This window comes from Mauremys reevesii, linkage group 11 (assembly GCF_016161935.1).
Source record: "Mauremys reevesii isolate NIE-2019 linkage group 11, ASM1616193v1, whole genome shotgun sequence".
Classification (NCBI taxonomy): Eukaryota; Metazoa; Chordata; order Testudines; family Geoemydidae; genus Mauremys; species Mauremys reevesii.
In genome coordinates this window covers 25208236-25233332 of record NC_052633.1, presented here as the reverse complement: position 1 = coordinate 25233332, position 25097 = coordinate 25208236, and the positions used below count along the sequence as shown (strand labels likewise).

Below are 25097 nucleotides of genomic sequence, written 5' to 3'. Positions count from 1 at the left end.
TTTCTGTATCACTTATACCCCACATGATGAATGCACTGGGGGTCTGCTGGCAGAGCAGTTACACTGAGGTTCCTGTGCAGCCAAGAAAAGGATCTTTATAGCATTCCTGCAAGAGGGGAATGTAATAGCACAAAGGGGAAAGGTCAGGGGAAGGCTGAATATCCTTGTTCGAGATGCAGTGACCTCTGTCCTATTTCTTATAACTGGTGTGGATGGACTGCTGCAGTGACCGTAGGTTAAAGGGAATGGAGTTGATCTTCCCAGCTGCTCCTATATGAAGTCCAAATACTGTGGCTCGAGTGGGTTTCATCATTATATTTGTCATAAAATAACCCACAGCCATATTTAACCAGTTTTAGCCTTGTTAACCCTTCAAAGGGACTTAACTCTCGGCGGGAGGGAAGCACTTATCTCCACTCAGGATTCACAGCCATGAACCCTCTCCTAAGCAGGTCAGCCATTTCTCAAGAAAGGACAAGGCGGAACTACCCTTGATGCATCCCCCAATACCTCATTGATTAGAGCACTCACCTCAGATGAGGAAGACCCAGGTTCCAATCTGTTCGCTGACTCCTATAGAGCAGGGCTTTGAACCCAGGTATCCCTCTCACAGAAGAGTGCTCTAACCACAGAGATGGGGTATTGGGAATGGTGGAAGGGCTTCCGCAATCTTTCCTGTTGGAACTGTTCCATTTTATATGAATAATTAAATATTTATGGGAGTCTGGACTAGACTGTGTTCCCAGGTGAGCATGTTCCTTGTTCCCAGGTGAGCGTGCTAAGCACCAGGATACATAGAGAGAGATGTGTGTGAGAATTGTGGGAGCTTCTGAGAGTGAGGCTATGTTCATTATGTGCTGTGTGCATTAGAAGGGTTTCTATTGGTCTGTTTTTCATTTTGTTACTTGCTGTTTCTTTGTTTTAGGAGTGTTGATTCCTCCCTTTTTTCTTGGGGTGTGGTGGGGGTTTTCTCCATGGGGCCCATTTCAGATGGGTTCAGCAGTTTGACCCACAAGCATGAGATTTGGTGTGTGCCTGCTGTTTCCTGCACTGTAGAGGATGTGTTGATGGGATTTGACTTCCACTTTTTAAAAGATGCCTTTTTATCTCTCACTTCTTCTTTTACACGGTTGGTAAGCCACAGTGGCTCTTTTTGAGTTTCTTTACTGTGTTTTTTAATTTGGGGTATACATTTAAGTTGGGCCTCTATTATGGTGTCTTTGAAAAGCATCCATGCAGCTTGCAGGGATTTCACTTTAGTCACTGTACCTTTTAACTTCTTCTGTTTAACTAACCCTCTCATTTTTGAATAGTTCCCCTTTTTGAAATTAAATGCCACAGTGTTGGGCTGTTGAGATGTTATTCCCACCACAGGGATGTTAAATGTTGTTATATTATGGTCACTATTTGCAAGCGGTCCTGTTATAATTACCTCTTGGACCAGCTCCTGCGCTTCACTGAGGACTAAATAGAGAGTTGCCTCTCCCCTTTTGGGTTCCCCTACCAGCTGCTCCAAGAAGCAGTCATTTAAAGTATCGAGAAATTTTGTCTCTGCATTTCATCCTGAGGTGACGTGTTCCCAGTTAATATGAGGATAATTGAAATCCCCCACTATTGATGAGTTCTTAATTTTGATAGACTCTCTAATTCCCCTTAGCATTTCATTGTCACGATCACTGTCCTGAGCAGGTGGTCGATAAGAGATCCCTAATGTTATGTTCTTATTAGAGCATGAAATTACTATCCATAGAGATTCCATGGAACATGTGGATTCACTTAAGATTTTTACTTCATTTGATTCTACGTTTTCTTTCACATATAGTGACCCCCCCCACCACCCGTATGACCTGTTTTGTCCTTCCGATATATTTTGTACCCCAGAATGATTGTGTCCCATTGATTGTCCTCACCCCACCAGGTTTCTGTGATGCCTATTATATCAATATCCTCCTTTATCACAAGGCACTCTAGTTCACCCATCTTATTATTTAGACTTCTAGCATTTATGTACAAGCACTTTAAAAACTTGTCACGGTTTATTTGTCTGCCCTTTTCTGATGTGTCCGATTCTTCTTTATGTGAATGTTTCCCGTCTGATCTGGCCCTTACATTATCCTCTTCCATCCTTTGCTCCTGACTATAACCCAGAGAATCTCTATCAATAGAGTCTCCTCTAAGAGAAGTCTCTGTCTGATCCAGGTGCTTCTCTGCAGCAGTTGGCTTTCCCCTATGTCCTAGTTTAAAAACTGCTCTGCAGCCTTTTTAATGTGAAGTGCCAGCAGTCTGGTTCCACTTTGGTTTAGATGGAGTCCATCTCTCCTGTATAGGCTCCCCCTGTCCCAAAAGTTTCCCCAGTTCCTAATGAATCTAAACCCCTCTTCTCTACACCATTGTCTGATCCATGCATTGAGACTCTGAAACTTTGTCTGCCTACCTGGCCCTGCTCATGGAACTGGGAGCATTTCTGAGAGTGCCACCATAGAGGTCCTGGATTTCAGTCTCTTCCCTAGCAGCCTAAATTTGGCCTCCAGGACATCTCTCCTACCCTTCCCTATGTCATTGGTACCTACATGTACCACAACCACTGACTCATCCCAGCACTACACATAAGTCTATCTAGATGCCTCTAGAGATCTGCAACCTTCACACTAGGCAGGCAAGTCACCATACAGTTCTCCCAGTCATCACAAACCCAGCTATCTATCTATCTACCTCTATGGAGAGGTAACCTCAGTGCGAGAGGATACCCTAACACCATCTGGAAGGAGGGTCCCAACTATGGGAAGGTTTCCCTCTGCTCTCGTTGACTGCTCTACTTCCCTGGGCCTCATCCTCCTCAACAGTGCATGGGCTGTCTGACCAGAGGTGGAACAATTCTACAGTGTCCCGGAAAGCCTCATCAACATGCCTCTCTGCCTCCCTTAGCTCCTCCAGTCCCGCCACCCTGGCCTCCAAAGCCCGTATGCGGTCTCTGAGGGCCAGGAGCTCCTTGCACCGAATGCACATATATGCCACCCGCCCACAGGGCAGGTAATTATACATGCCGCACTCAGAACAATAAATTGGATAGCCCCCACACTGCTGCTGGGCTTCTGCCTGCATTCTGTCCTAGAGCTACCTAAGTTAATGAAAGGGTTTTGTTTAAATCAAGAAATTTTGAATGTAGTTTAGTTTACAGGTTTTAAAGAATGGCAAGTGAACCTTGTTCCCTTCCCACTCCCCTTCCAAACTCCCTGCGAAACTCCCTGTTAGCAGTCCTGGTCGCAAGGCTCCCAGGTTGCTTGCTCACTGCTTTATAAAGCCCTGGCCTTCTTGATAGCCCTGCCCACTGACTAAGTGTCAGCCAATTAACAGAGGACCTTACTTTGAAGCTCACAGCTTCCACTTGCCAGCCACAGCACACAGTCCCTCAAACAACCAACCAAACAGACAGACAAACACAAGCTCAGCACACAGCAAGTAACTCACAAACACATGCTACAGACAGCCATGTACTCCAAGGGTGCTCTATTTGCTCCTCCTTCACCTGGAGAATTCCCTTGCGAAACTCCCTGTTAGCAGCCCTGTTTGCAAAGCTCACAACCCTGTTCCGTCTCAATAAGTTGTTGACCTGGATGAGGAAGTGTGTGGGGATTGTTCAAGATATACATGCCTCCCCATAGCTCATTTTTTTTCAAAGTACTTCCACTTTCCCTTGCTGCACAGAAAAAGGGGACCTCTGTGACTTACAGAACTGGAGACTTATTTCTCTTCTCTGTTCTAATTAGAAGATTTTTATCTAGGGCCTTAGCTAACTGGATGAAGGACTATCTGGACACTTTGGCACACCGTGGTCAAACATTCCTAACCACTTAATTTTTGATCATTTGTTTTTAATTTGTGATGTTTTTACTGTTGGCAAACTTTGTAATTGGCAAGTAGGTCTTTTTTTAATGGATCAGGAGAAAGCCTTTGATAGAGTTAACCATCATTATCTTTTAAAAATATTAGAAGCTTTCAGTGTTGGGCCAGTGTTCGCTTCTTCTATTTCTTCACCGTACCATAACATTTTTAGCACACTAAAGGGGTCTTGGCCACTGCTTCCAGGTTTGAAGAGGCATTGGTCAGGGGTGTCCTCTGACTGGGATGCTGTAAGCTCTTTGTTTGAAGCCATTTCTGCACTTCTGCAGAAGCCGTCGGACTGGCCATTCTGTCCCAGCGATGACAGCTGTTTACTCAGTTTGTCTGCCAGACTATGCTGTTGATATCTCGGTTTTATCCATGTCTGACAATGACGTGCAGGCACTTTGTACTTTGCATTGTACTTGCATCGCATGAACAGGCATCTTCTGTGTGCATTAAGAGCAATTCAATCTTACTGGGAGGGAGCTCAGGAGAAGGTGCAAGGCCACCTGCAGAAATGGAGCTGGCTTCTTCCTGAGCTTTCTTTTAGGGGATGGATTTTGATTGCCTCAGTCTTGCTCCTCAGTAATGTAGCACCATCTAGTATATCTGGACCTTCCCTCATGCCTTTTGGACCAGATTCAGAGGCATATTAAGAATTTATTTGGGGGGACAATTACCACTGGTTGTGCCCTGCTTTGCTGTTCCTGCAATTAGATGAAGGAAGCCAGGGGCTTATTGAGTTAATCAGCAGAATTCGATAGTTACTGTACTTTGACTCCCCACTGGCCTGGAAGTCCCTTGTTTTTTCTCACCTCGGTTGTGCTGGAGGGATGGGTTTGATTCTCACCAATTGTTATTGGCGTATGATTGAATACAGGGTCTAGATTTGCCTCCATTCTGTAATTGCCTTTTTAATGCCTGGTGACTTCTGCAAAGTGTCCAGCTAGACTAGCCATTTTTCAGAGTATGGGTTTTGGTAGAACCATTGTTCTTTAACCCACTTTTTTCCCCAGTGAAGCTCTTTCCCCCTCAGGAGTCTGTTTTCTGCCTCTACTCTGACTGGATTGACCAAACTGTCCCACCCTATTGTTCCTAGCTGGTCAAGCTGGAAGTCATCAACAGATCTTGCTCTTCAGGCCAGAAGTTGACTTGTGTGTTGACAATATTTTGAATGAACTTGACGACGATGTTTTAGTGATCCATATTTATTGTTTGTTTAAGATGTTTTGCTTTATTTGATTCATATCTTTTTGTGTATGTATTGTAATTTTATAACATTTCGAATAGTTTCAGTGTAGGTTTATGTGAATAAAAATGATGTTCACGTCTCTTCTGCTCCCCCGCCCTCAAAAAATATTTATATATGAAGATCAAGCCCTGAAGGTGAAATACGTGAGACTCAGAGTCAGTGGTGTCAGGATTTAAGTGACAGTGTATATGCTCAGGGGCAGAAATTTAGGCAGCTAGTGGACTTTACAAAGAATAGTAATCTTTCAAATCAGAAATATATAGTTTAACACCTACTGAAGGTTAATCACACGCCTGGTCCTTGATTATCTGTCTTTGATTGAAGGTGGCATGATATTTGGAGCCTGCTAACATTCTGGCTCTGCACCTTATCTGTCTGTGCTACTGTACTTTCAGAAAATCACTGAAAGTTGTGATAAGCAGGCATCTGAATCTGGAGCTGACAGATGTTTGTCTTTTACAAGGCGAATCATGTTTCTTAAAATACATTGCAAAGGAATTTTACACTAGGGAAAAAAGAAATGACATTAATGGAGGTCACAATGGAGCATCTCTGACTCAAGTTAGCATACTAAGTAGCTTTGGCTAAGTCCAACATTTTGTAGTGGATAATATTGTGTACCATTGTTAACAGTTTATTGGAATCACAAGAACTTCAGCTTGTAAATGGGGGGAAATGTACAACAGAAAGCCATTAAAACACATTCATGACTGTCATAAAGAACTATATACTCTTTTTATGTTCTTCCTTTCCTCCAGATCCTCCTTAAAATGTTCTGTCCCTTTCGTCCATGGACCTGACTGTCTCTTTCTCTGTGTTCCCACCCCACCCCCAACTGCTTAAATTAGGAACGATGTGATTGAAGTTAACTGACAAAACTCCTGTGAGAAGAAAATCAGGCCCATGGTGACATGAGAAGGAGTAGCATGATCTAATGGTTAGGGCACTAGCTTGTAAGTCAGGGTAGTTGGGTACTCTTTCTGGTTATGCCACTGACCTCTGACTTTAGACAAGTCGCTTTGCATTTCCTTAATGTCCCATATGTTGTCATCTTGTCTAATAAGATTGTAAACTCTTCAGACCTAGATCTGGATGAAATTTTTCAGCTGAAACTTTTTTCACTGAAAAAATGCAGATTCAGAGCAGCTGAAACATTTCATGCATTTGTGTTTATTCTGCAAAATTATTTCAGTAATATATATTTTTAATATTGTCAAAATAAACATAAAGATATTTTAAAATCAGAAAATCTACAACTTGAAAATGAAGCAGAACATTTCAGGTTGAACAAAACATTTTGACCTGAAACTTCTCAGTTTGCCAGAAATATTGGAGTGAAAAACAATCATGTTGTCACCCCAAAACATTTTTTTTCTGTATTTTCACAATGGCCAGTGACCACAAGATCCGTTATTTGCACAGCTGTGTTTGAGGAAAAGGGACTGTCTCTTGCCATGTGTTTGTACAGAGGCTATCACCATGGCACCTCTGGGTGCTATCATGATACAAATAATAACTTATATAAGATTATCTAGAGGAAAGATAGCAGCTCCATTTATTCTACAAAAAGCAACACATAGTTAATAATAATAATATATAAGGATGAGCAAATATAATTCTGTCAGACCATAGATCAATGATCTATTTCTATTCTGATACAAAACTACTAAGTAGTTCTATGTACTAAGGTTAGGGAAACTGATCCATAATTATGATCTAAAACATTTTATTATCTTGCTTTAGTCCATCAGAAGTAGTAGCTCTACTCAACATCTTTGTTTTTTTCTGTCTTAAATTATGGAGTTTATGTAGATACTTTTATTAAAATACTCGGGTTCAAAAAAGCTTCAAAATCATGGCACAGATATAGAACACTGGGCAAAATTGATACTTATGCTATGTAAAGGGGAAAATACATTTACACAAATTAGAGACTGGGACATTAGGCCATTACTACTAATAGATTAGCTCAAGAATTTGTTGGTTTTCAAGTGCGTTTAAGTTTATCAAAACTTTGTTAGTTATCTATAGTAATGTTTAAAATAGGTTACAAGAACAGGGGTTTTTATGCAGTGTTTTGTCATTCCAGTTCTGATCCTGGCCCAAAATCAGAACTGGAAAAAAATAAAAATAAAATAAAATAAATTATCAGAACACTTCAGAACCTTGTATTAAATCATGACATCTCTATCCAATTACTTGCAGACAGATAATGGGTCTGGGCTTAATCTTCCAAGCTCCTCATACACAAAATCTTTGAGATCAATTTGTTACAGTATGGTTGGTCAAATTATTTCTCTTTTTTAAAAGTTTGCACTGGTGCTTTGTTAATAATTGCATTTGTTATCAAGCTTTTCCTTAAGAAGAGCACTGTGCATAGGTATTTCCATATAGACCCCCTCTCCTGAAATATAGTGGGCTCATTTATGCTCTCTGGTACCTGGATAAACTCATTAGTTTTTTGTTAGAGTGTTGGAGTGGCAATAAGAGGGTTCTCTGTATCAGATAGCATTTTGCGTCACTTAGCTTGTTACCATTTGTTGTTTCTGTTGCATCAGTGTACCAGAGTATGTGGCATATATTCTGGCATATGAGACTGAAATGACAGAGTTACTAAATGAATTTATTAAAAGAAACAAGTTAACAGAAAGCATTTAATGAGAATACAAATGTTTTTTTTAAAGTTTTGTTATAAAATAAGAGAAGATGACAGGTGCATTGTGTGCCACTCTAAGATGAAAGAGATGCAATAAAAGAGAATGAGCTTTCTGTACCAAAAATAAATAAATAAACTTTTGGTCAAGTAATCTTTTATATATTGGCGCCCATTCACATGAACAACCATGAAACCAATAAAGAATATACATTTTAAGAAACACCAGCTCAGGGGTTTAATTTTTTCTTAACATGTTTTGCCTCTTCTGTGAAAAATATGAGGCCCACATCATTCTCTCCTGTGGATAAAGAGAGGGGAGCTAACAGAGAGGAAATATCTCTGAGGGGTCCTTCACAGTGTTCCTCCCTATTATGGGAACGGAGCCAGGTCTCCTGCAAAGTAGGGCCATGGGGCCTACCCCCAAAATACCTATTACTCAAGGATACACGTGAGGCCAAGGTCCTTTGTGTGGTGGCCCAGATAGATCACTAAATATTTACATATACAGGTACAAAAAAAAGAGAACTGATGACAGGGGAATCCCATATAATCAAACTAAGCTCTTTGGTGGCTCTTTGACCAGGAATGTTAGCATGGGGAGTGGCCCCAGTTGCAGGGCTGCATGCTTTATTTTTCCCCTCTGTATCTTCTAGTGTCCTTGGAGTGGATGCATACTAGCTGTGACAAGTCGTAGCTGAGAATTCTGTGTTTTAGCTCCATTTTCTCGAGTTGCACACTATTTACTGGATCTGGCCTTTTGTGTAAAGGTGAGTGCTTCTTTTTATTGTATTCCCAGTGAAGTGTTTTCTGACTTTGTCAGAAAGCATCAACAGAATGTAATATGACTCAACAAATCATAGACTGCCAAAAAGACTTGAGTTACAGGAGCTGATAGATAGTCCAAAATGCTCTGGTCTTAAAAAAAAACTAGCAAAAGTTTATCTTCATTTTGCCTTCAGAACTTCTGACATCAGCAGTTGCTTGTCTGTAAGCATCAACTCAAATGTAGGAATTTAGATGGATAGTTAGTCCTCGTGACATATTTCCAACAGGTTGCTTTCCCTCTGGTGAGATCCACACAGGATAAGAAGCTAGGGCAACTGCTTTTCATCTGCATTCCTTAATGAAATCCTATAGATTTATTATAAAGTGATAACCCTTCTATAGGTTTTATTTTTAACCATCCTGTACAATTAATAATCTCTGTTATAGGACAGATAATAGATTTTATATCTAGAGTGTGTGTGTGTGTGTGTGTGTGTGTGTATATATAAATTACTATAAGTTTATTTTATAATATAAATTTTTATATTATAAAAATTTCCATGGGGCATATTAGTGGTTTCATACTCCTTAAATTCTATAAGATATTTCCATAAGACTACTCATAGCTTTACTTTTACAAGAAGCTGAAGATGTTTTCAGTAAAACAAGCCAATGCAAATCCCAGGAAAGATATTATGTATGTTTGGTCAATATCAGGTTCTGATGTTGAGCCCCCACAATGGGGTTGTAATGGAAGTTCTAGGTATTCAGGATCAGGTCCATAGAAAATGAGCGGTCACATACCTGCTAACATAGGGTCAAGTTCTGAATTGATGTTTGCATCTACAAAAAGTCCAAAGACTGAAGAAACACTGTGTTATCCAATGACTTCATTAGAGGTGCTGTGGGGAGCTTATGCACAGGGCTCAACACTCCATGGCAGTCTCTGGAAGAAACCATTATGGTGACCCTCTGCACTGTCACATTGGGAATAGGATATAAGGGAATGTGGGCAATAGCAAATATTATGCTTCAGAAAGACAGCCTCATTGTAGTTCTATCAGCCTCACTGTGCTCCAGAATATTTTCTTCAGACAAAAGTCCCTTTACTCAGGCTACGCTTTTCAGGATTTCACCCATAGATGTGGTTAACCTTTCTAGACAATTATATAAAGTTGAACTGAAAGGCGTCTTACCTTCCATGACCTGATTTTAGGGCTCATTGAGTGTTGCAAGAGAAACAATGCCATTACTAACACACAACACTACGCATGTAGTCTGACTGTCCTTTGGTGCTAGTGATGCCACCACCCATAGCAGAATAAACACCCACACTGTGAAATCAGGTTTTGGCAGCTAAACAAAGAAAGAAGTGATTTTTTTTTCAATGTCTATTGATATATTTTAAGTCTACACCTCTGCTCTGTTCCTGGTTTTAAATCTTAAGGGGTGTGTGTGTGTGTGTGTGTGTTTTAACGCATTTCAATTCACTTTTAAGCAGTTCACCTTTTTATATAATCAGCTCTGTAGCTAGAGAAGGTATTTTCTCTCTCTCTTCATATCCTGATTCAGTGCATCTTGAGAAGTTAAATGTGCAAGAGATGTGACATGCAGACATTTCTCATTTCTGCATTCAGCACAATAACCAAGTGAATAAAAAGAACAATATGCAATATAAAAATTAAGAAACTGCATTTCTATTCATGCATTTTCCTTACCATTTAAGGCAATAAATCATTTCAATTAGACATAATTATAACAGTTTGCATTTGAAATGTAAATTAAAAACTGAAATCAGTGTTACCCAGTTTTTTCTCTGCCCTTGGCTTGGGCAGGATACTTATTTTATATATGATACACTTTTTATGGTTTAATCTGTACATTTGTTATGCAATTTTCAATTTAACAGACTCAGTGTAGATACTTTTAATGTCAACTCCATAGTTACCTGATGTTGTCTATCTTCGGTAAGGATACCTCTGGCCTTTAAATCTCTTATTGCTGTTTACAATTTTCTTTTCTTTTCATCCAAAATTAATTAGAGCACAGGCTTTGTTGCACTCTTCTTGTCATTAGATTCAGCGTTCAATACATTTTTTGTTCTGTGCATATACAGTAGTTGTAAACAGTTTTAATACATTCTCCTCCTGTTCTATAAGTGTGAAACAAACATACAGCTTCCTGGCAGATATAGGTCAACCATTTTTTGAAAGTCTTTTTATATTTCATTATGCAAAAATACAATATCTTATTATACTAGAGTGCACAACAGTGGTATGATTAATTAAGATCATAAATCTGATGTTTTGGATACCTTTTTATTAGCCCGGCTATTGTCAAATAACCCTTTCAGATCCTGTAAATAAGCAAGCCAAACTATTATTCCATTGGTATGCAGGGTGTGGGAGATGTGTGGTGCCGTAATTTCTTCTGATTGTTCTCCTCTTTTAGAACATCAGACTTAACAGTGGAGATCTTGGAATAAACACACTGATTTGGTTGTATTGTCGGTGGGTCACTAATCAGAGAATTCATTGTTTAGACAGTAATCAGACAATTAACTCTGACATTGTCTCCAGTGTGTCTGCAGTAGGGGGCTATATTCTTTCTAAACTCAAACCCTGACCTTGTTGCTTTTCAGAGGCAAGAGGCGGAGACCAGGATGTATTTTAAGTATAACTTTCTTGATTCGTTGTTGTGAGCTCAAAACTGGTAACTTTTTTACAATGAGCATTGTGTTTTTTCCTGCATGCATCTCTAAATATAATGAATATGTGTTACTACTGTATTTATTTATTTTGACATTTTGAGGTGGATTTAATGGAAAAGGCATTTCTTTTTATTCATTTCCCTCTCATTTATTGAGAATTAATTTTCAGGACTAACTATTCCAGACACTGAAGTGGTGTTAATTTATAAATCTTATTTTTTTTTCCTTTTAACATTCCCTTTGGGGAATCGGAATTGTCACTTCACAACTACTATGTCAATATTTCAAAGTCTTTCATATATCTAACCTCAGTATCCTTACAGAGAGTAAAGTGAACCTTGGTTTCAATCTCCTTGTGTAGTACTAGTATTAATTCTTCCATTCTAGAAATGAGGGAGAAGGTTGTTCTGGAAATTAGACACTAAGACTTTGGTCCATTCCTACTCAAAAAAAGCACTTAAGCATGTGCTTAAGTTAATTTTGCAGAAGGGGACAATCTAAAGCATATGCTCCAATGCTTTGTTGAGTTCAGGTTTCAACCCATTATTATTCAATACATGTACATGGCTTTTTATATAGAGGTTGCAGTTACTGCATTTTGACCCTGATCTCAGTGAGTTAAATAATGAATGATTCCAGTGAAGTCACTGAAATCTGAGAAGGTCCACTTTCCCTCCCTGGCCCCTTGGAAGTCAATGGGAGTTTTGACATTGATCTCCGTATGGCCAGCACTCCATCTTTGAACCATAATATTCAATTTCAAATAATAGATTTCAGGACTTGATTATCAATATATCACAAAATCTCATAGTGTGTAAGGAATTTGAATGGAAAAGTGAACACCTGTAATACCCAGCTGTTGAGATGTATTGAGATGCATTTGTAAAATCATGTTCATAGCAACAAATTATGACAAAAGTAAAACAAATTGAACAATACTGCTTTACTTAGCCACTGTTTTTTTTCCCTTGTACAACATGGAGAGCTGTGAGACATATATAGTGCTACCTCATTATGTACTGACCTAGCACTTACATATCTTACTTTTCATCTTCAGAGGTCTATACAGTTACTTAATTAATCTTCATGAAGAAGTCAAGTGTTCTCTCCATTGTATAGCTGAGGAAATAGAGGCACAGAGCGTAGTGACTTGTCCAAGATAACAGAGAGTCAATGTCAGAGCTGGAATTATGACTCAGTAGATCCTGGATCTTAGGACTGTTCTCAGACCACCAGGTCACACAGGTCAACCAGCGAAGATATCGACAAAAAATGAAACAGTGATTACGTTTTAAAAAGCCAATATTTAGCGATTAAATTTCTGTTAATTCAAACAAGTCTAACACTCAGGACAGAATTTCTGCACATGCAAATTACCCAATTATTTGATAATTTTCTGTTAGGAAACTGAAGTAATCTATAGTTGGTCCTTTTTTTAAAAAAAAAAAAAAAAGTAAAACTTTTTTGGGGCGGTGGGGGGGTTATATGAAAACCAAAATAGCAGTATTTTTCAGTTTTCTTCCCTCCTTCTAACCATATTTTTTCTTATCCCCTTTACATCCTCCTTTTCCCTGGTGAGAAGGGAGAGTGAGTGGGGAGGAATGATATCTGGGGCTGGCGCAATCAATCAATGGTATCCAAGTAACACATCTATTTCCTGTAAGAATGTAGGTATACACTAAGAACAATTTCAGAGTAAAATAGCCATAATGAGCTGAGGATTCCTATAAAAAACAATAGGGATATTAGGCACTAATGGGGAGTGAATATTGGGAAATACAAAGCAAACAAAAAATCAGTTAATTCCTATATTCCTAGCTGGGAATCTGGGAGCAGAGAAATATGTAGGACCAGAGTTGAAGTTGAATTACTTATAGGTATGCTGCAATGGCCATTGTGTTTTCCCAGGTGATCTCCATGAAGTGTATTTAGTTGTGAATTGTGGCCTGAGAGGGAAGTTTTCAGCTGCTGAGTTGGGAAGATCATTAATATGGACTATGAGGTCAAATAAAAATGCTTATATTTTTTTAACTGATTTGTTCACGTGTGTCAGGTCATAGAGATGGCTATTTAATAAATAAATGAGGACCCTGCAATTCCAGGATAATATCTCAGAGCTGTCCCCTCACGTATAATTTCTCTTGGCAATTTGCAGCATCAACTGAACAGCAGCTTCCCTTGAATTAATCTAGAAGTTCATCACGTTTCACTTACTGCACTCAAAGGGCATAATTCCTTCTGAATCCAAGGCCATATCTACACTGGTCATTTGGCCTCAGTACAGTCAACAGTGGCTGGCCACCAGTTTAGCTGCACCTGTGCAAACTTTAGTGTAGTAAGGGAAAGGTGCTATTTGAACATGTGGAGTTTAATCGTCCTTGAAACCTGAGGAATCTATAGTGGTGCTAATCACTGATAGGGTAAATTGTTACATCTGTTATAGGAGACTGCAGCAAGGCAATTACACCAGTGCCTGGATATTAAAGACTAGTCAGGGCAAACCCATAATGTCGGTGAGGTCAACCATCAGAAAAGGTGCAGCAGCATTGGGTAGCTGAGTGTTTTACCAGAAATCTTCCATTCCATCTTTTAGCACTTTGGAAAGTGAGATGATGATGATGATGATGAAATTATTTTAACCGCTGGGCTGACCTATGATGTCTAGTCTATTTCTATGCACGTTTCCGTGGGGGGAAAATGTGTCCTGAAATTTTTTGCTTATTTAACCTCCCTTTTGGTCACCTCACCCACAAATGAAAACCATCAGATTTTTGTTTTTTTCTTGAATGATATGGCAGTGGCCTTACTGTGTTTCTGTCTCCCTCAGTGAATATCTGGTTCTAGAGATGTAACACATTCAGCATTATCAACTTCAAACACAATACACCAGAGTAACAGCTGTGTAGTTCAGCTACACAGTATGCTGTCAAAAACAGGTTGGAGCAAACTCTGGCTTTAAATAAAATGTGACATTATTAATGAGGAGTTAGAATGATAAAATGACCCCTAGCCATCTCTCTCTATGGACCTTCCTGAACACAGAGGCTTGTGCAAAGAAAAACATATTTATCAAGTCAAATTGGATGGGAAACTAAAGATTTATGGCATGTATTATCCCTTCTTCAGATCCTGTCTGGCATACTATATCTAAGTGTTTGTAAAACCCTATATTTGTTTTAATTTTGAAATATATGTAGTGATGAAAGGTAGAGCAGTGTTGTAGGAATCACAAATGGATGGATTTACATTAATCATATATAGCTTTATTTATTTAACCTAATATAGTCTAATTCCTATCAAGAAAATAGAGTAAATAAATAATGTTTAGTAACTTTCTCTTTCCTGGGTGTCCTATACAGCAGAAGCAAAAGAAAAAACTGAGATAAAATTAACATTCATTTTTCATGCAAAGAGTTGTCAGAAAGTATCAGTATACATTACCTAATGCATTACTAGCCCTTGACATTCTTGGTGTCAAATATTGGTTACCATATAAAAAAAATACAGCTGCCACAACAGAGGAGGGTACTTCATAGTGCTATTTTCTATATTTTTCCATTTCCTCTTTCTACATCACAAGAAAGAGAAGTTACAAAGCAACACTGTCTTCATTCTGAAATTCCAAAAAGTTTGGTCTGGTGTTGAGTGGGAGCTTGCTTTAATTCAAGGTTTTTATTAAAATATAGTTCAATGAATAATCAAATTTCAAGAATCGAAAACAAAGACAGAAGAACGTTTTATGACAAAAAATGAACAATTTATCTGTTTTTTTAAAGCTGAGTGAAAAACTTCAATAATCAATTAATTTTATTGAAGTTTTGAACTTTGACAAAAAAGGAACACATTTTTCAGACAAATTTTGGTGAAAAAATGTCCCTGTTTTTTGACCAGGAGCAAAATCTTCAAGAATATTTAAGAGCGAGATTTTTTTTGAAGTATTTAGGGCTTAAGGATGCACATAGGCACCTACTGTGATTTAAAAAAAAATAGACCTAGGCACCTGACTCCCATTGAAATCAAAATATCTAAATACCTTTAAAAATGTGGCCTCTAAGTGCCTAAAACCACATATGAAAATGAGACTTAATTCTGAAAGTTACTCAAATGATTTTGAAAATTTGACCCTAGGTCTAGTATAAAATAAATGGTAGCACTTGCATTTCATGTATGATAAACCTAATGTCAAACCTCTATCTTAGCATATTTTGAACATCGGTGTTTATCACCATTTTCAAGTGATTTTCTGCACCTAATATGCATGGAGTGTATATGCACCACAGTAGATTCCAGGTGGACAGCTCATCTTGAACAACTAGTTCCTGTAAAGTATGTAATGGGCCTATACTGTGTTTGCACACATTGTAGGTTAAAGTAATTAAAACAAGAGAACACATGTCCTTCCATTATATGGTACCTACAGGAATATGCAAATTAGTAAAATCAGTTCCATACTTTTCACAAAAGTGGTACTAGCAATATCTCTTTTTTAATTTTGCAATATATGTTTAAAATGCATTTGACATGTCTTCATTATTATTCATTATGCCTTGCTAAAGTTGTTTAATCATGTGCAGACCCTACAAAGGATTTCTTCCGCTCTCTCTTTTTAACAAACATACTTTTGAAGATAAGCTTGCATAGCAAATAAGTTATCTGATAGAAATAATTACAGACAGTAAGAAGGGGGAAAATCATCTAATCTTCTGGGAATTGTTCTCTGCTTTCATTGTCCTGCAGCACCGTTTTACCAGAAAGCGCTTTGAATAATTTAGGAACTGCTAATATGATTGCAGTGTCTTCTGATATTCACCAAAATTGCTCTAGGTCACTCTGATATCTGGTTATATTCAATGCTAAACCCATCAGGAAAACAAATATCTGATCCAGCACAAAAACGCATGGCCTTTAACATTGTTCAAGCCTTATATTGCTCGTGGATGCTGCTTACATTCCAGGTGAGCATATTCAGAAAAATGATGTCAGCCTGTGGCTTAAGCCAGTGAAAAAACAACCAGCTACTGAGTGGTGACTTTTTTATAAAGCCTTCCACATTTCACACCTCCCTTTCCTCACTCTTGCCAGACCAGCCACCTGTGGCCCTACAGCCCACTGGGGTTACTATGGCTCTATGGTTGTAGTAAAGGAGTCTGGAAGTCTCTCAACTCACCGTTCTCCAGAACAAATTTTCATTTAAAACAACCTGGATATCCAGTAGGGCCTGCCAGACTCCCAGTAGCATGGGGTGATGGTGGAAGGAAAATGGCTCTTTTCACCCAATTCCAAGTAGCAGAAAGGCATATTTCACCATTGAAAATATATATTTGGGCAGTAGAGTTGCTAAATTGCTCTTATTCCATGAATCCTGCACAGATCTGTCAGCCAGAAAGTGGGTAGGGCATATGAAATGTGGCCCTTCTGAATTTCTTTCCCATTTCACTTATGTGCAGTCAGATAAGGATTAAACTTCAACTAAATTAGGATGTCAGGGTGATGTTAGAATGACCACTGTAGATATGGAATACTTAGGTCATCCTTCAGTGTCATTCACATACTGAAACTGAGATGGATAGAATCTGCCTTTACCATTGAGTGTGGCAGCTCTGACTTTTTAATTCAGCATTTTGGAATTACGAAATAAAGAGGCTTTCCTCTCAACATTGAGAGTGTAGCCCATGTGGTCCCTGGATCATCAATAGGTGATCGGCAGTAGATTTTTTTTTCTGATGGACCAAGATCTAGGAAGTAGACAACATATTTTGATTTTATGCAGACTTTTTTTGTGGATTTCTGTTGTGGACTTCTGCCTCAAATAGAAGGCTCATTATATTTTAGACTAATCTTTTGTGATGAAGAGAAATGGGCCATATCTAAATCCCCAGATCCAAAGAAATCCAAACTTTTTTATGCAGTTTGGATGCAGATTTAAAGTTCGTGATAAACTTTGTGTAAACTCCTTACATCCATCATGGGCTTATCCAGCATATTTAAACCATTCTCAATCACACTGAATGAAACTCAGCCAGAAATGAAGGCCTTTTTGCCTCTGGCTGCTCTAATGCTGTTCTCTTGGTTGGAGAGACAGTAACAGATCTGAGTGTTCTAATGCGCAGAACAGAAAGGAAACTAGTCAGAATAGGAATGACTTGACTTGATCTTCAGTGTGGGCAGTCTTTATCCACCAGGATGCTTCTGTAGAATAGTTCAGCTGGCCTAGACGTCGCTAAACTATGAGACACAGATAAGTTTTGTCGCCTCCAGACTGTGTAGGTGTAAGGTATTCCAATTTGGCCTGCCTTAAAAGAAGACTTAGAATCTTCAGCAGGTGCAGAAAGTGGCCACCTGGTAGAAGCAGATATGGATGTTAGCTGTGCCTCTAATCAAAACTAATGAACGCATATCACATATCCTCAAACTTCCTGAATTTTTTCAGCTCATAACTTTGAATAACAAATAAGAGAGAAACGTAAGCTGTTCATGGAAAATTCAGAAAGAAAAGTAAAATTCACCAACCAAATTATTCATTCTGAGTCATTCACTCAGCTTTATTAGACATAGACTTACTGTTGGAGCTGCAAATGAAATGAAAGGAACTCTTTGGAAGCCAGGAGTTGATATTTCATTCTGTTTTAGAATTGGTGTATTCAGGCCTAGTCACTTACACTTCAAACAAATTCATGGTTTATGAAAGTGTGAGAAAGGAAAGGCCTGATTCTAATATGGGGGTCTATATTACAGCTGGGGAGAACAAATCAGGGTTATTTCAAGAGGAAAGGGACCACAAATATTTTGATGTGGAGCTTTTTAACTACAACTGATTCATACTTAATTTAGAAACAATTAAAATTTGGATCTGAGATGCAGCACTCCTTGTCTGGACATTTGCTCTTCCTTAACAAAAGAGAGGTGTGTGCTCCCAAGAGTGAAATCCTGTGCCTAGCAGAATTCTTGTGCAGTACAATATAACACTGCCATCAAATGGCCACATAGATTCATTATTGTACAATAGAATCTCTGATTGTTGGTTGTAGGCTTTTCCTGTTCTATACAGAAATCTAGTAATGCAGATTTAAAGGTACGAAGCCCTATGGCCCACTGTTTTAGTGAAATGCTCGCCATGACCCTGATCCTACAACTAGCATCCCTGGAGGGGCTCCTCCCCTGGGTGCTGCCTCACTGATTTAGGAGGGCTCCAGACAGACCTAGAGGTCCCCTTGAGTGGAGCTATTTCCAAGATCAGGCTCATGTTTGCACAACAAAGGAAACACGGGAAACTACCTCTGTGATAGAATTATCTCTGTTCTTCAACCTATTCTTTGTTCATACTCTCTGTGTTGTTCTGTATATATAAAATTCTGCCTGAACAACCACTTTATCCGGTCACTTTCTATTCCCTAGGTAAAACCCTGCAATGAGCATGCAGAGCAGGAAAGAAAAAAAAAAGCCAACCTATGCAAATTAATCATGGTCAGAGTTTAAAATCTGACATGGGATTCTGTGGTGTTGAAGAGGCAAATAAGTGTAATAAGTTGGAGTGCAATAAAGTAACTCAGAAACCGGGTTTGCTGCACAATATGGCTTGCAGGCAGCTCTAGGAAAAATCGCTTTGAGACAACACCGAGCAGACGTTACTGACTAGATAAGCAACTCACAAGAAACTACTGGTGAACACAGATAGAAATTTCACTTTCTAGCTGTATCCTCTGTGCCTGCTGTGCACTACGCTGCTGGCATTTTTTTATATTTGGCAAATTTGGTTCTACTAGCCTGGCTGTGCACCATGGAATAATTGTATGAGCACCTTCCCACCAGATCAAGGCAGTACAATACATATAAAGTATTAAATCTTCCATAAATGACAAGGTGCCCAGTGCATAGCCTACTTTGAATATGCATTGGCTCAGTGGCACAGCTGATGGACTGGCAAAGGTGACTTTTCAGCGATGGAGGGGTTTATATGGGCATTTGGGTACTGCTGTATGCTGCTGGTGGGGCTGCAATGGAGATGCCAACTGTTATGTGCATGGATTTTAAAGTAAGAGTGGCTGCTTTAGTTCACATTCTACGGCTAGCCATGCAAGTGGGACAAATGGGATTACAAAATACGCTTGGTTAGATTTTCACTTTGATGCATCTTCTTTTTTGCTAACCCCAACCACTTTTCCTTCTACCATTACCACCCTTTATGTTCAGTGAGCCAAACTCTACTTTGATGTACACCTAAAGAACCCTGTTGTGTGTAAATGAGAGAATGATTGTTCCTCTGTGTGTAAATGGTGTTATACTTTTTTTGCACATCCACCAAATGCAGTGCAAGTCAGGCACCTTTGTTAGACTCATTTTCCGAACTCATGACCTAACAACAAATGTATATGGTGACTACCTTACATAAAACGAACAGGTGGGTCTCCACAGATTTTTAAATTATTTATTTATTTATTTATTTATTATTATATTGTGTTCTTTTTCCAAATACCATTTTGGAAAGGAAAATCTTTAAAGTCCATGAGTTTATTCTAAATTCATCATTTAGTAAACATGCATTTATCTGTTTGTCATGAAACCCTTTCTGATAACAACCAGCACCATGCAGGTTTGTCACCTTACTCTTTCTGATTTCTCAGTTATTTCTAGAAGGTTGGAAAGGACAACATTGAAATAGTCCAAAAAGCTTTACAAAAATATTGGTATAACTAAAAAAATAAGACTTAGCACTGGCTAGCCCCTGTTTAGTGTATGCAAAGTTGGGTCAGATGAAAGAAACTCACCTCCCTTGTTCCTTGTGCTAGGACTGAACAGAACCTATGCTTCCTCCAAGATGCTGTATAATATAGGGCCAGGTGTTTGGAAGTAGACAAGTCAGGGGCAGGATGAGATTGAATCAATGGCTTTTTTCATCCTCGCCACAAGACAGAGAAGAGGCTGGTTTCAGAGTACGCTGCATCCTCTTCAAGAGCACGTGCTGTTCTGCATTGCAAGTGTCATTCACAGAAATTCTGTCAGAGCCAGATAGATTCTTTGAGACATCCAGGTTATTATTATGTAGTTTCCACTTGGGTCAACGAGAGTCTTGACTTCAGTGGTATTTGGATAAGGCCCTAGTTTCTGCAAGGATGCTTCACTAGCACTCCTGACAGAGTGCACAGCAGAACTGAGCTCACAATTGTCCTTTGTGGAGGATGGAGTAAGGGAATCTGTGGTATTGTTGAGATACAAAAGGCTTTAAATAATTAAACATTTTGTGTCCATACAGTATATTTGGCTTTTTCTATACTCTCATAGGTGCTAGTGTGACTCCTGTTCTTTTGATGCATCTCTGATTGGCTGGGGATGAACTTGGGGACCCGCACTTCTTAGGGGAAATGTTCTGCCCCGGAGACATGTCTACACATCAACCTCCTTGACTTAAGGACAGTCAGGAATGTCTGTATCCATTTTCTGCCCTTAATCATAAAGATCTTACCAGACAACTGTCGGGAGTGTAGAGTGGGAAACTGAGTCAAAGTCCACCCAATTTAGGCTTAATCAGTTTTTGCCTTTAATACAATTTCAGACAGAATTATTGTTACTTATAATGCCTGGATATAGTTTTAGGCCGGACACATAACAGACTAGACAGAACAGGTAACTGGGCTGCCAAGAAGTCTTTCCTCTCTCCATGATGGTTATCACCTCTCTTGATCTGGTCCTTCAGTTTCTGATCTGGTGTTTCTGCAGTTTTGGGCCATTTTTACATGTGTTCTTAGGGCATGTCTTCACAACAATTAAACACCGATGGCTGGCGCAGGTCAGCTGACTCAGGTTCACGGGGGTCGGGCAGCGGGTTGTAAAATTGCTGTGTATTTGCTCAGTCTGGAGCCTAGGCTCTGGGCCTTCCCCTCTTGTGGAGTCCCAGACCCCAGGCACCAGCCTGATAGTGCTGCAGGTCTTCTATTCCACTGTAGACATACACTTTTACATTCTCCATTATCCTCCAATCAGCATTCAACACATTATCTACTAAATTTTAAGGAACCCGTACATTACTCATGTGCAAGCATTAGTCACCTAATGACTACAATTTTCCTGTTTAATTTACAGTTTCTGGGTCATATTGCCCTGGGTCTCCCTGTTTTCTAAGTTTCTCGGGGTGGAGGGAAAGGATTTTTTGTTATCATTCTATGTTTGTACCTCTTACTTACATCTTCCAACATGACACATTATTTTGGCAACATAGATATCCTTTTAAACAAATCAGCAAATTATATCAAAGATATATTAACAAATAATACAGGCATTCCAGGCAAAACCTTAGCCTGTGTATTACCTTATCTATACTTAATTAATATCCATTATTACAATTTATTAAAATATAACTAACAAAGCTTTTAATCTTATTAGCAATCCTTCATTTTAATGTTATAGGTTGCTGTGTGTTTTATAAGTATATTCTCCTCCCCCTTTAATCTATTAGAAGGGGAATTTTGGAGAGCACGCTTTTTAATTCTTTAGTGTAAACATATCTTCTGCAAACACTTTGTCAGGGGATTTTTATTCTACTCAAAGTCCAAAAACTTTGTACTTTTGTATAGCCGAATCTTATCTATGTATTTTTTTTGTTACAAAATTCTATGTGGTCTGGTTTTTAGGCATTGGTTTTTAGTCAATTTTAATGGCACGACATAGATTGCGTATTCTATATCAACCAACAAGGAGGGGTCAGATCCTCTTCCCTTTGTGTCAAAGGAGTAAACCTCTGGAACTGGTGCATAGCCAATTGCATCCTTACTTCAGCAACTTACCTTCTGGGTATGCAAAACAGGTTAGCAGACAATCTTAGCCGGTACTTCTCCCAGGACTATGAATGGGAGTTGGATTCTCAATCATATCTTTCTGATTTGTGGCGTTCCAAAAATAGACCTTTTTGCATTTCCTGTTGGGCACAGTGGTGAACATTTTTGCTCAAGGGGGTGAATGGGATTCTCTCTTTTCGGGAGATGCCTTCCTTGATCCATTGACAAGAGGCTTTCTATATGCATTTCTCCTGCTGTCCCTAATCCTGAAAGTGATAAATAAGATCAAATATGATAAAGCCAGGATCATATTAATAGTCCCAATGTGGCCAAGACAGATATGGTATCCATACCTGATTCACCTAGTTATTTGTCAGGAAATCAGTTTCCCATCCATTCCTCATCTTCTTTCCCCAGATGCTGGGCATACTCTTCATCACACCCTGAAGATATTTCTCCTCCAAGTTCAGCTCCTTGATGGTTCATGGTTCATGATACACACTTCCACACATAGGCGCCGAATCCATGGGTGCTCTGGGGCTGGAGCACCATGGGGAAAAAATGGAGTGTGCTGAGCACCCACCAGCAGTCCCCCTATCAGAACCCCCCCTCCTCCGGTGCTTCCTGCCACACTGATGGTCGGTGGGTGTGTTGCCACTTTAACTATATAGTTGAAGCAGGACTATTTTCTAGTGTAGACAAATCCAAAATTTTTCCGTGCCTCAGTTCCTCATCTTTAAAATGGGGACAACACTATTTCCCCACCACATTGAGAGTGGTGAGGATAAATATATTAGAGAATGTGAGGTGCTCAGATACTATGGTGAGAGATACCTAGAGAGGATAAATGGAATTTCTGTACTTTTTGTGGTTAGCACATCACTACATATAATACACACACTGAGAGTATCCAACCGTTCTTTTGGTCTCCTTTATTTTCAACAATGCCTATCCATCCAGATTCCTTAGCTCCATTTTAAAAAGGTAATCATTCTTGTGTTCTGTTTTTGTTTTCCAATTTTTAAAATACCCTTGGAGATGTCTGGCTTCCGATATTACTCCATTTCATAAAATAATAACCAACCTACAAGTGAACAACAGATTCTGAGGGCATATTGGCCATCTCACATATAGGTTGCTAACTAAACAATGTGTCCTTTAAAGACAAGCTGGTATAAAAATAAAAATCCTCCCAATTCAAGCCATCAGTGAAAACCGCTAATCTTATGCTGCAGGCAATACAGTGCTGCCCAATGCTTTATGGTGAGTAAGAAATCAAATCAACCCACTTAGCCTGCTACATGTTTAGAGCTTCTGGGGTTTGGTTTCAAATCATCACCTTGTACCTTGCCCAAAGCCTGTGAAAAACGCAGTTGTCTCTGTCCATCTTTTGTCCTTGTCTCATATTTACAGAAATTGATGGCGGGTTCTCTGCAGAGTTGGAAAACAGGTGTAGCTACATCTGTGGGCTGTGACAGATAAATGTCTAGTAGATTGGGCTTTATTTTCTTCAAGCCCTTTGTTTTACACAATTTATAATAAAATGTACTGAGAGGGAAATAGTCCCTGTTATTCATCTTGTAAAGGCTTGGATTGTTCTTTTAGTTTTAGTTTAGTTTTGTTCTTTTGGTTTGTGCCTATTTCAGTGAGCAACCTTACCCCAGCCTATTCCAGAACAAGTTCTGTGTTTCTGTTCCACGCTGACTAGTGTCCTATTTCTTTCTGAATATTATCTATTCAGGTATTTCCCTTTTACCTCCTTCTGAATGGAGACTGACAAATAACATGATCTTCAAAACTGATTACAATTGGACAGCCCAGTTTAATTCAGTTTAGATAAAAGATTACTTTTAAGTTACAGCAAAGAATGCCTATAGAAAATAAAAGCCTGTTTTGAACTCTGTAGCTGCTATGGAAAGTTTAATGCACATCTGTAGGGTTATTAGATATTTTTATTACAAAGATAGAGGGCCAGATCTGGTGTAAATCAGCATTGTTCCATTTAAATCAATGGTGCTACTCTGATTTACCCCAGCTGAGGATTTGACTTAGTGTAGAGTCTAAAAGGTTGGTATTTCCTATTCTGCGTTTGGCACATGTTAGCACATCTCTTTCCATAGCTATGCTTTGAAAAGAGACGACACACTCCCCTCTGCATAATGGAGCCCTCCACTGGGACCTGACCCACCTTTTAAGAGGGTAGGAACACTTTAAGGCATCCAGCACTGCAGCACCTGAGCCCCGGTTCAAAACACAATGGGACTCATTTGTTCATAATGCTACTGCATTGATTTAGTGACATTACACCAGATGAATTAGGCCCATTATATTCTACTCCAACTCAGGTGACAGGGAAATCATAGCCATAACTCAAACTTCCCTTCTGACAACCCCTATCCCAGAGAGAGTCTGACTACTTATCTGTCCATCAGACCTGCATCCAGGTATTTATAGCCAGCTCATCACATCTGAATGCAGCTATACTGTATGCATATATAAAAAGCACATATATTGCATATGCAAGCAAACACAAACATAGCAACATAAAGCAACAGATTAGAGCTCAGAATGACTTCAGGAAAGCAATCCATAAACCTCCAATGTTATCTTTCTGACAACTTCCTAATCTCTGCAGTTGTTGTTAAGAGCTGCATTAAACTAGCCTGCCATCGATCCCATCTCTCACCACTTCTCAGAGATGCACTTCCTGTGATCAATTAGAAAAAGAAGCAAGATTTTTAAAGGCATCTCTACAGGAGGACTCTACAACAATATCTCGTTCATGAACATGTATATCTACATCATACATTGTCAAAACACCAGCTGCAAGAACTGGATTCCAACCTGGATTCTGCTGAAATGAAGAAAATCTTTTATGCACATCAGTTAAAGGATAGCTCTCTCCCCACATCCCTGCCCTCCAGAAAACACAGTATACAAAATTTGGTTGTATTAAATCTCTAATGGGATTTAAATATAAAATATACTTGTTAAATTCTGGATTTGGGGGTAGCACCTAGAACTCCCAGTCAATACCGGGGGCCCATTGTACTAGGCATGGTA

General features: G+C 39.1%; 1 long non-coding RNA gene across 4 annotated transcripts in view; it reads left to right on the top strand.

Moving 5' to 3' along the window:
• The window catches only part of LOC120375115, a 268432-nt gene that overhangs the window by 87205 nt on the left and 156130 nt on the right, over window positions 1–25097 (top strand). For all 4 annotated transcript variants that reach the window (XR_005586438.1, XR_005586439.1, XR_005586440.1 and 1 more), the window contains one exon: window positions 8444–8557. This is a non-coding gene — a long non-coding RNA (uncharacterized LOC120375115). The remainder of the gene's footprint in view (window positions 1–8443; window positions 8558–25097) is intronic.